Source organism: Ranitomeya imitator, chromosome 5 (assembly GCF_032444005.1).
Source record: "Ranitomeya imitator isolate aRanImi1 chromosome 5, aRanImi1.pri, whole genome shotgun sequence".
NCBI classification, from domain to species: domain Eukaryota; kingdom Metazoa; phylum Chordata; class Amphibia; order Anura; family Dendrobatidae; genus Ranitomeya; species Ranitomeya imitator.
In genome coordinates, this window is record NC_091286.1 from 258,745,173 (window position 1) to 258,757,313 (window position 12,141).

Here is a 12,141-nt window from a genome sequence, read left to right on the forward strand (position 1 = left end):
TATATGTTATTCGTATGAGATATTATATGTAAAGGGGTGTGGATATTCAGGGGGTTTGGCCCTATTATAGGCCTAGGTTACGTGTTTGTAGGTCACATGGTTGACCGATTTTAAATGTTTTTAATATTTGTTCTCTGTTAGTTTTTTGTGTCCATGTTGTATATTTGTATGAAATAAAAATTTATATATTTTTTCATGTGATCCATGCCTTAGGTGATCCCCTTTTATGGTCTATTCTTTTTCTTCTTTTTGTATAATGGTATATTGTAGTTAGACCTGGTTGGATCCCTTTAGAAATTGTGGTGCCCCCTCTCTTTGTTTAATATATTGCAGATTGAGATCTAAATCTGCGCATGTGCTGACAACTGGAGACATTTTCCTTAAGCCCACCACAGGGTCAGTGTGCGCAGCGGGAACTCCGTTTCTGCCTTACAGTGCCAGAACAGCCCATTCTCCTAGCCCATGGCCCGCAGCATCACCACACTCCTGCCTCATGTGACCTCACTCCCCCGCCCGGCAAGCTACATTTGGACTATAAGATGCACTCCCTTTTTCCTCCCAAACTTTTGGGAAAAAAGTGTTTCTTAGTCTGTGAAATATGGTATATCTATCTAAAAATGCTAAGCTATTATTGTTTTCAAGAACTTTACATTATTTTTGTCACATTTTGTTTTTTTGGCACATAAATATCCCATTAAGAGCCAGGAGATGAAAATAAAAATATTAGTGCTGTCAAACTGTACAAAAATGATAGATTTAAATGTTGTATATTTGTTAACTAGTTAGAAAATAGTATTCTTTGAAAAAGAAATTTCCTAATGGTCAGGAAAATACATCATTGACCATGTGAAAATGTAAACCTGCTGGCATTTGTTTGACTTCACATTTTGTAGTAGATGATATTGTACATGTTTCTGGATGCTTGAATGAGCTTATCGGTACTTGAGAAAATAGTTTTGTGTATTGATTCTTGTAATATAGGCTATATAGGCATGAGGGTTGTTTTTACACTACTTCTATTTGTACTGTTAGCATGTTTCTACCCAGCCAGATAGTGGACAAAACTGCCTGCAAAAAGGTTTTTCAGCTGCAGCTGTCGGGGTGGCAGCTTTTAGAGGTGAAACACATTGAACAAATGTTGTACCTGTACAAGCTGCATGGGTAAACTGGTAACCCATTGTAAAATGCGTTTCCCCCTGCCACTTGCTGATATTAATACATCCTTCGTGTTTCCCAATTCTAGTCATCAAGGAACCCTAAAAAATCATGTATTACGGATAGTGATGAGCGAATATACTCGTTACTCGAGATTTCCCGAGCACGCTCGGGTGACCTCCGAGTATTTTTTAGTGCTCGGAGATTTAGTTTTCCTCACCTCAGCTGAATGATTTACAGCTATTAGCCTGCTTGATTACATGTGGGGGTTCTCTGGCAACCAGGCAACCCCCACATGTACTTATGCTGGCTAACAGATGTAAATCATTCAGTTGAGCCGAAGAAAACTAAATCTCCGAGCACTAAAAAATACTCGGAGGACCCCCGAGCGTGCTCGGGAAATTTCGAGTAACAAGTATATTCGCTCATCGCTAATTATGGATCTTCTTTATGCATAGTTGAAATAATTTAGTGCAAGTAAGTCAATAAAATTGGCATTTTGGTTCCCTCATTTAGAACTCCACAAGAAATGACCTCTTAGATTCCTTAAGCCTTTGATTTGGAATTACTGGTCTAGTGTACTTACTCAGTCATTGCGTATTAGAACTTTGCTGTGGTTAGGAGAAATGCAAGTACACACTATAGGGGCGCACTCACATGGCAGCATAATGTGTACTGCATCCCATTTGCAACTGTGTGCCCTCTTAAGTGATCTATGTGCCCCTTTTGCTTTAGAACTATTAATACGTAAGGCCTCCGAGTTGGGATCAAATTGTGCATGTGACTCCTGGACAATATTACATTTCCCAACAGCACATTTAAAATAGTTATTCACCTAAGCGTACCAATGTGATTAGTTTTTGGTGAATAAAGAAGTTAATCTATAGGTAACAGTGAATCCTGGTGGCATTCTAGGAAGTTCGCACAGGGAGATGAAATTCTCCAATTCTTCTAGGGCAATTGAGAGAGATGAGGCATCAGGCATGTGTGGCCAAGCAGGAAAGGTTCCAAACTGGTCATGTTGGCTAGCAACCATCTGAAAACATTAAGGAGAGTATGGCACTCGGATAAAATATTTTTAAGTTTACCAAAATAAACTGACTATATTTCTTTCCTAAAATGTGAAGGGATCCCATCAAAAGAAAGAAGCATAAATGTTCCCAAAAATGCCCTCTTGTTTGTGTGGGTTTAACTATGTTTTGTTTGCGGCATTTTCTCTAGATCTTACAGTTAGCCACTATTGGGGTACATTCAGCCACTCAGCTTTTTGAATAAAGGTAGAACGAGAACTTCATTTTGGAATTCCAAAGGTAGACATTGTGTAATGAACAAAAGCTTCCATCTGGATTTAGACTAAGATTGCGATTAATCAAGAACCCTGGTGTCAAGCAGCAAAATTTGTGTTACTCAAAGTTGTGCACAATTTGGCGGGTTTTATGCCAGTCTCAGCCATCTCCAACTTTTGGAAAATTGAATAAAGCTTGAGTGGGATGAAGTGAGGCCAAGCACATCCAATAGATTAATGATAAAATAACCCACAAAAGTGGCATGTTACGCAGAAATGTACATCTGCTACTGTACTGACTGGCATACATTTCTGGTGGTGGCATGTGGCAGCTGACATGTGCACACTCCAGCACTCCTTTCATTATGGCTGGCATACAAAACACCAGTCCTAATGAATCGGTGCCTATGCGTAAAATCAACTGTCCTTGGATTTTATTGCCTTTTCTGCTAATTGAGTTACCTACAGGTTTAAAGAAGAAATTGAGCTTTATCTACTTCCTAATTTATGCTGTGATCTATAGAACTATGAACTCTGTCCAAAAGTTATAAAGTCTTAAATGAGCTTTAAGAAATATGTAAATAGATTTTAATAGAAATTGGTCCCCTTATTAATGAAAAATACCGCCCTACTTATTTTTTTAAAGAAAAATCAGCTGTTTGGAAATAGACTCTATCAAACACTTACATTCTGACACAAAATAAAGTTAAACACTCACTTTTCACAGTGTAAAAGGTACCCCCTACCCAAAAATAATTTACATAATCAGAAATAAAACTCCTAATAATTGTAAGCATCCTTTTGGCTGGAGGAAGAGTATCAGATGGTTAAAATGCTGTGGAATCTCAAAACAAACTGTTCACATTGCAACAGATTGTATAGCTGATACATAACAAATATCGCAAGTTACACCACTTCATTCTGCTTAAACTTTTTTTGCTACAAATTATGTAATACAAATACAATTAAATTATATTTTAGACTTTAAAGAAAGCTTAAAGGTGCATTTATATAGGGAGATGTATGCCCATAACGATCACTGACATATAGCGTTATAGCCCGTATGTGCTGACTGATATAAACAAAATAGAGACAGGGTTATCATCCATACGATTGTTCTATTCCCAAAAAAACAACCAGATTATCAGCAGCACATTCCCTGTTTTTTTCGATCACATGAACAATCAATAAGGACACGAATATTTTTCTGATTCACCTGCAGAATGTTTGCAAAAGCCAATGATTGGGGCCAAGCGTACTTATGAATGCTAAATATTTTTGACGCATGTTAAAGGGCCTTTATTGTACTTCTAAATGGTAGAGGCTAAAGATTCCAAACAGTATTGCCCATGCTGAGTCATGATTTTCATACACTATGTACAATTTTGGCCATCAGTGTATAAACAGGATTTAGCTGAACTAGAGTAGACTTAGAGGAGGCAGAACGAGGTACTTAAGGGAATGGATGGACTGCAGTACAAAGTCAGCTTAAAAAACTTCTGGTTATTGCGTTTGGAAGGGAGTGATCTAATTTCAATGTATAAATATATAAATGAACTTTTCAGTTATCTTTTATATTTTTATACTTTGGCCTTTAACCAGAACAACAGGGTATCCCTTAAGCTGGAGTCACACATAACGATATTGTTAACGATATCGTTGCAACGTCACGCTTTTTGTGACATAGCAACGATCCCGCTAACGATCTCGTTATGTGTGACAGCGACCAACGATCAGGCCCCTGCTGGGAGATCGTTGGTCGTTGGGGAATGGTCAGGACCATTTTTTGGTCGCTGATCACCCGCTGTCATCGCTGGATCGGCGTGTGATGCCGATCCAGCGATGTGTTCACTTGTAACCAGGGTAAATATCGGGTTACTAAGTGCAGGGCCGCGCTTAGTAACCCGATATTTACCCTGGTTACCATTGTAAAAGTTAAAAAAAAAAAAGTACATACTCACATTCTGATGTCTGTCATGTCCCCCGGCGTCCACAGGGTTAAAACTGCTTTCGGCGAGAGAGCTGCTAATAGCTTCCCTGCACTGACTGTGTCAGCGCCGGCTGTAAAGCAGAGCACAGCGGTGACGTCACCGCTGTTACTGCCGGCGCTGACACAGTCAGTGCAGGGAAGCTATCGGCAACAGCGCTCTTGCCAAAAGCAGTTTTAACCCTGTGGACGCCGGCGGGGGACGTGACAGACATCAGAATGTGAGTAGTGTTTTTTTTTTTTTTTTTACTTTTACAATGGTAACCAGGGTAAATATCGGGTTACTAAGCGCGGCCCTGCACTTAGTAACCCGATGTTTACCCTGGTTACCCGGGTGCTGCAGGGGGACTTCGGCATCATTGAAGACAGTTTCAATGATGCCGAAGTCGTTCCCCTGATCGTTGGAGAGAGCGGTCTGTGTGACAGCTCCCCAGCGACCATACAACGACTTACCAACGATCACGGCCAGGTCGTATCGCTGGTCGTGATCGTTGGTAAGTCGTTTAGTGTGACTAAAGCTTTAACTTATGCCATTGATCCAGAGATTTACTCTGGTTTTTATATTTTAAGTTGGGAGTGATTATATCCCCTACTATTGGGCATCTGGCATCTGCCTCGGAGGTTTTTTTTGCCTTCCTCTAGATCACAGTAAGATTATTTCTGGGAACTTGTTGGTCCTGTGTCTTTTTTAATCTTATTAACTATGTAATGTTTGGTATTAGAATGCTAACTAGTGCTGAGCGAGTGTATTCGTTGCTCGGGTGATCTCCGAGTATTTGTTAGTGTTCGGAGATTTAGTTTTCATCGCCTCAGCTGAATGATTTATGGCTACTGGCCAGGCTGAGTACATGTGGGAGTTGCCTGGTTGCTAGGTAATCCCCACATGTAATCAAGCTGTGTAGTAGCTGTAAATCATTCAGCTGCGTCAAAGAAAACTAAATCTCCGAGCAGTCATAAATACTCGGAGATCACCCGAGCAATGAGTACACTCGCTCATCACTAATGCTAACGTAATGGCTTTAATCAAGTTCACACAGAATATTTTTTTTATATTTGATTTTCTTCTTAAATGCAAAATTAAGTGACTTTCTAAGTAAATTTTTTTTTTATTTCTATCATTTGCTACTGTAATGTCTGTAAGTCCCATATCTAGCTGAGGGCAAATTATTAGAAATCCTGATCCTGGTTCAGACGATTTTTTGCTCTCCAACTTCCTCCTTTTAGTGTTAGGTAAGGCTCACACAACCATTTTTCCCTCATCTGAGAATATCAGACTGATTATGCTGATCCGACTCTGATCTGACATAAACAGTCTATAATTTTAAGGGTAGGTTAATTTTAACATTGAGAGATAAAATAGCAAAAATAAAATCCAGAATATCACTTTGTATAAATTATATCAATTTATTTGCATTTTGCAGTGAGAAATAAGTATTTGATCCCTCTGGCAAACAAGACTCCATACTTGGCGGCAAAACCCTTGTTGGCAAGCACAGCAGACGTTTTTTGTAGTTGATGAGGTTTGCACACATGTCAGGAGGAATTTTGGTCCACTCCTCTTTGGAGATCATCTCTAAATCATTAAGATTTTGAGGTTGTCGCTTGGCAACTCGGAGCTTCAACTCCCTCCGTAAGTTTTCAATGGGATTAAGGTCTGGAGACTGGCTTGGCCACTCCATGACCTTATTGTGCTTCTTTTTCAACCACTCCTTTGTTGCCTTGGCTGTATGTTTTGGGTCATTGACTTGCTGGAAAACCCAGGCACGACCCATTTTTAACCCCTTCATGACCCCAGCTTTTTTTTTTTTTCGTTTTTCGCTTCCCTCCTTCCCAGAGCCATAACTTTTTTTTTTATTTTTCTGTCAATATGGCCATGTGAGGGCTTATTTTTTGCGGGATAAGTTGTACTTTTGAACGACATCATTGGTTTTAGCATGTCGTGTAAGAGAAAACGGGAAAAAAATTCCAAGTGTGGTGAAATTGCAAAAAAGTGCAATCCCACACTTGTTTTTTGTTTGGCTTTTTTGCTAGGTTCACTAAATGCTAAAACTGACCTGCCATTTTGATTTTCCAAGTCATTATGAGTTCATAGACACCAAACATGTCTGTTATTTTTTATCTAAGTGGTAAAAAAAAAATCCAAACTTTGCTGAAGAAAAATGCGCAATTTTACGATACCTGTAGTGTCTCCATTTTTCGTGATCCGGGGTCGGGTGAGGGCTTATTTTTTTGCGTGCCGAACTGGCGTTTTTTTTATCACTGCATTTTAATGCAATGTCGCGGTGACCAAAAAACGTAATTCTGGCGTTTCAAATTTTTCTCTCGCTATGCCGCCTAGCGATCAGGCTAATCCTCTTTGTTATTGATAGATTGGGCGATTCTGAACTCGGCGATACCTAAAATGTGTATATTTGATTTTTTCTTAATTGTTTTATTTTGAATGGGGAGAAAGGGGGGTGATTTAACCTTTTATATTTTTTTCATATTTTTTAAAACATTTTTTTTTTTTACTTTTGCCATGCTTCAATAGCCTCCATGGGAGGCTAGAAGCTGGCATAGCCTGATCGGCTCTGCTACATAGGAGCGATGCTCAGATTGCTCCTATGTAGTAAAATTGCTGCATTGCTATGAGCGCCGACCACAGGGTGGCGCTCATAGCAATCCGGCGTCAACAACCATAGTTGTCTTCAATAGACCTCTGGTTGTCATGCCGATGCATCGCTGACCCCCCGATCACATGACGGGGGTCAGCGATGCGCGCATTTCCGGCCTGATGGCCGGAAGCGCTAGTTAAATGCCGCTGTCAGCGTTTAACAGCGTGTTTAACTAGTTAATAGCGGTGGGTGGATCGCGATTCCACCCGCCGCTATTGCGGGCACATGTCAGCTGTACAAAACAGCTGACATGCCTCTGCTTTGATGCAGGCTCACCACCGGAGCCCGCATCAAAGCGGGGAATCTGACTTCGGAGGTACTATCCCATCTGAGGTCAAAAAGGGGTTAATGTCCTGGTGGAGGGAAGGAGGTTGTCACTCAGGATTTGACGGTATATGGTTCCATCCATTGATGCAGTGAAGTAGTCCTGTGTCCTTAGCAGAAAACACCCGCAAAACATAATGTTTCCATCTCCATACTTGACAGTGGGGACAGCGTGCTTTGGGTCATAGGCAGCATTTCTCTTCCTCCAAACACGGCAAGTTGAGTTAATGCCAAAGACCTCAATTTTTGTCTCATCTGAACACAGCACCTTCTCTCAATCACTCAGAATCATCCAGGTGTTCACTGGCAAACTTCAGACAGGCCTGCACATGTGCCTTCTTGAGCAGGGGGACCTTGCAGGCACTGCAGGATTTCAAAACTTTATGGCGTAATGTGTTACCAATAATTCTTTTGGTGACTGTGGTACCAGCTGCCTTGAGTTCATTAACAAGTTCCCCCTGTGTAGTTTTCGGCTGATCTCTCACCTTCCTCATGATCAAGGATACCCTACAAGGTGAGATTTTGCATGGTGCCCCAGATAGATGTCGATTGACAGTCATTTTGTATTTCTTCCATTTTCTTACTATTGCACCAACAATTGTCTCCTCCCCCAGCGTCTTACTTATGTTTTTTTTTTAGCCCATTCTAGCTTTGTACAGGTCTATGATCTTGTTCCTGAAATCCTGATAAAGCTCTTTGGTCTGTCTGATTGAGTATGTGGACAGGAGTCTGCTCTCTGCTGGATGAGGACAATAAGGCGCCGTGCTAGTGGCAGCCCATTGCAGCAGCAATAGTTTTGTTTTGTTTTAGTTTTGTTTTATTTTGTTTTGTTTTACTTTATTTTATTTTGGAATTATTTTTGTTATGCGTGAACCTTTTTCTTTCTGAACCTCAGCTTTTTTGGTACTCCTAAGGAATTTTCTTTTCCCCAGTACCTTCTCCTTCTGAACTTGGATCCGCTGGAATGCTTCCCTTGGATTTATGCTGAAGCCTTGGATTTATGCTGAACCCTTGGATTTCCCCTTGGCTGGTTGCTTCTGAACCTGGGATCCTCTGATTTGTTTCCCCTGGATGCATACTGCTACCCACAGCTTTCTGGATGTATGCTTCTGATCCTTGGCTCCCCTGGAAGGTTTCCCTTGGATGTTTGCTGCTACCCGCAGCTATCTGGATTTACAGTGCATTTGTGATCACCTTGCAACCTAGGACTGGTATTATACGCACCTACTGCCAGGCGACCACTACCTGTCTGGGAATTGGCACAGCTATGTCTGGAGGAGTGCACTGTATGCCTCCCTACACGGACAGGCTTAGTGCGACTAACATGGGCAAGGTTTTGATTGATGTCCCTAAGTCTGTTCATAAACGTGTTGCTTACTCAAGGGGCCGACTTCTGGAGCTGCGTAGGCTAATGCCTTCTCCTGCGGTGGGTAGACACGTGTCCCGTATGAGGTAAGGCGACCCTACAGAGGCTGCAGAGCGGGCAAAAAACTTAAGGCAAGGCGAAGACGGTTTAAACCTGTAGTTCCGTCCATCATCATGGGGAATGTTCAATCACTGGGTAATAAGTCAGATGAACTGCTGGCATTAATACGGACCCAGAGGGAATACAAAGAATGCAGTTTGATATGTTTTACTGAAACATGGTTACGTGGCGAGATCCCGGACTCAAGTGTTTCAGTACCAGGATTTCACATGGTCCGGGCGGATAGAGACACTATGAAGAGCGGCAAAAAAAGGGCGGTGGAGTTATACGCTACATAAACAATGGTTGGTGCAATCAGGGGCATGTGACTGTAAGGGAGCGCCATTGTTGTCCGAACATTGAATTGCTAGCTGTTGGCCTCAGACCTTACTATATTCCTAGAGAATTCTCGCTTGTTACTGCAATAGTGTTGTACATACCACCAACTGCAAACCATGAGGCTGCAGGTGAAGTGCTGTCAGGAGTCATTGCTCGGCTCCAGCTGAAACACCCCAACTCGCTTACTGTAATCTCTGGGGATTTTAACTGGGCTAAAATGTCTACTGCCTTACCTAAATTCTATCAATTTGTTAAATGTACAACACGTGACAAAATTACGTTGGACTTACTCTATGCGAATGTCAAGAATACTTATTCATCCTCTACCCTGCCGCCCTTGGGGAAGTCTGATCACAATCTTGTACTATTGTCACCAGTCTACCAACCTGTTGTTAGTACACAGCCTGCTAAGATTAAATCAGTTAGAATGTGGAGTCCAACAAATGAACAGGCTTTACAGGATTGCTTTCATCTTACAGACTGGGATGTGCTGCTTGGGACAATGGACTAGTATACAAATGTTAATGAAGTGGTTGGTAGAGTGACTGACTACATTAACTTCTGCACTGATATGTTGGTGCCGACTAAAAAGATTAGGTGTTTTGCAAACAACAAGCCATGGATAACAAAGGAATTGAAGCATTTGCTCAACAGGAAAAAAAAGGCATTTAAACTGGGTGACAAAGAGGAAATTAAAATGATACAGCATGAATTGAAGCATAAAATAAAGGAGGCCCAGGAAGCCTTCAGAATTAAACTTGAAAAGAAACTGTCCCACAATAATACCAGAGAGGTTTGGGCAGGAATGAAATAACTGACTGGGCTTAAGCTGAGGCCTGAAAATGATCCAGGAACAATGGACAAGGCTAATGAGATGAATGAGTATTTCAATAGATTTAGCAGTACATGTGTAATGCCAACTGATAGTGGATGGGAACTGGGTGCAAATTCTGCAACATCGATATTGAAGGATGAGCAGACCTATTTTAGAGTATCCGAAAATGATGTGAGGAGGCAGTTTGTCACTTAAAATTGGTAAAGCTGCAGGACCAGATGGACTCAGCTCACGTGTCCTTAAAGTTTGTGCAGACCAGCTGTGTACTGTCTTTATGCGCCTATTTAATGGAAGTCTACAAACACAGAGGGTACCTTCGTTATGGAAAACTTCCTGTCTGGTGCCGGTACCCAAGACTTCTTCTCCTGCAACCCTAAATGACTATCGTCCTGTAGCCTTAACATCTCACGCTATGAAGGCCTTGGAAAGATTAGTGCTTGCTCACTTAAGACCGAGGGTCAATGCTTTTATCGATCCCCTTCAGTTTGCTTACCGACATAGATTGGGGGTGGATGATGCTATCCTTTCTCTGTTACATAGGGTACATTCATTTCTGGAGACTGACGGAACCACGGTGCGAGCGATGTTCTTCGATTTCTCGAGTGCATTTAACTCCCTGCAGCCACTTTTACTACACAAAAAGATGACTGATATGAAGGTTGAGGAGGGGATGAGAAATTGGATAACTGACTACCTATCAGATCGGCCACAGTTTGTACAGATGGGAGCAGTTGTGTCAAGCAGATTACTGAGCAGTGTAGGTGCCCCCCAGGGAACGGTGCTTGCGCCCTTTCTATTCACACTGTATACTTCAGACTTTCAGTATAAATCTGAACTTTGCCACCTTCAAAAATTTTCGGATGACTCCGTGGTTGTGGGATGCATTAGGGGAGATCAGGGGGATGAGGAATATAGAAGGGTGGTGTCGAATTTCGTGGATTGGTGCAATGGTAACTATCTACAACTAAATGTTAAGAAAACTAAGGAGTTGGTGGCCAACTATAGCAGGATTAAGTTGGAATGCTTACCGATCACTATTGCTGGTCAGGAGGTAGAGCAGGTGGAGAGTTACAAATATTTGGGGGTCCATTTGGATAGCAAACTGGACTGGAGATGCCACTCAGAGTTTGTCTACAAGAAGGGGATGAGCAGATTGTATTTCCTAAGGAAACTGAGGTCTTTTAATGTGTGTAGCAAAATGTTAGAAATGTTCTACCAATCTGTGGTGGCAAGTGCCATCTTTTTTGCAATCACGTGCTGGGGTAGTAGTGTGCGGGCCTCTAATGCTAATAAGCTGAATAAGATTATTAAGAAGGCAAGTTCTGCTGTGGGCTGCAATCTGGACTCTTTTGGGGAGGCAGTGGAGAGAAGAACTCTGAGAAAGTGTATGGCAATTATGAACAATAATGCACATCCACTATATGAGCTATTCATGAGACAGAAGAGCACCTTCAGTAACCGGCTAATACTTCTGAGGTGTAAGAAGGAAAAATATAGGAAATCGTTTGTGCCAACTGCCGTGGGAATGTACAACAATAACATTAACATTAGGGTTAAACCACCAAGGTGAATGTCTACTTATTTCTCTACATTTCAGTTCACTTGTTGTGTATGTCCTATTCTAATGTATAATGTTCTTCTGTCAACAAACTGTCATGCCAACTATGTAATTCCTTTATGATTTTTATGATTTAAGTTGTGCTGCTGTGATACCATAATTTCCCATGGGATCAATAAAGTGTATCGTATCGTATAAAGGTGACTGTATAAGACAGCTGTCTTTAATGCAGGTAACGAGTTGATTAGGAGCGTCTAACTGGTCTGTAGGAGCCAGAACTCTTAATTGTTGGTAGGGGATCAAATACTTATTTCTCACTGCAAAATGCAAATAAATTTATATAATTTATACAATGTGATTTTCTGGATTTTGTTTTTGATATTGATATCTCTCAATGTTAAAAGTATCCTACCCTTAAAATTATAGACTGTTCAAGTCTTTGTCAATGGGCAAACTTACAAAATCAGCAAGGGATCAAATAATTATTTCCTTCACTGTATGCTGCACTTATTTTTATCTGACCACTTTGTCCGAGGAAA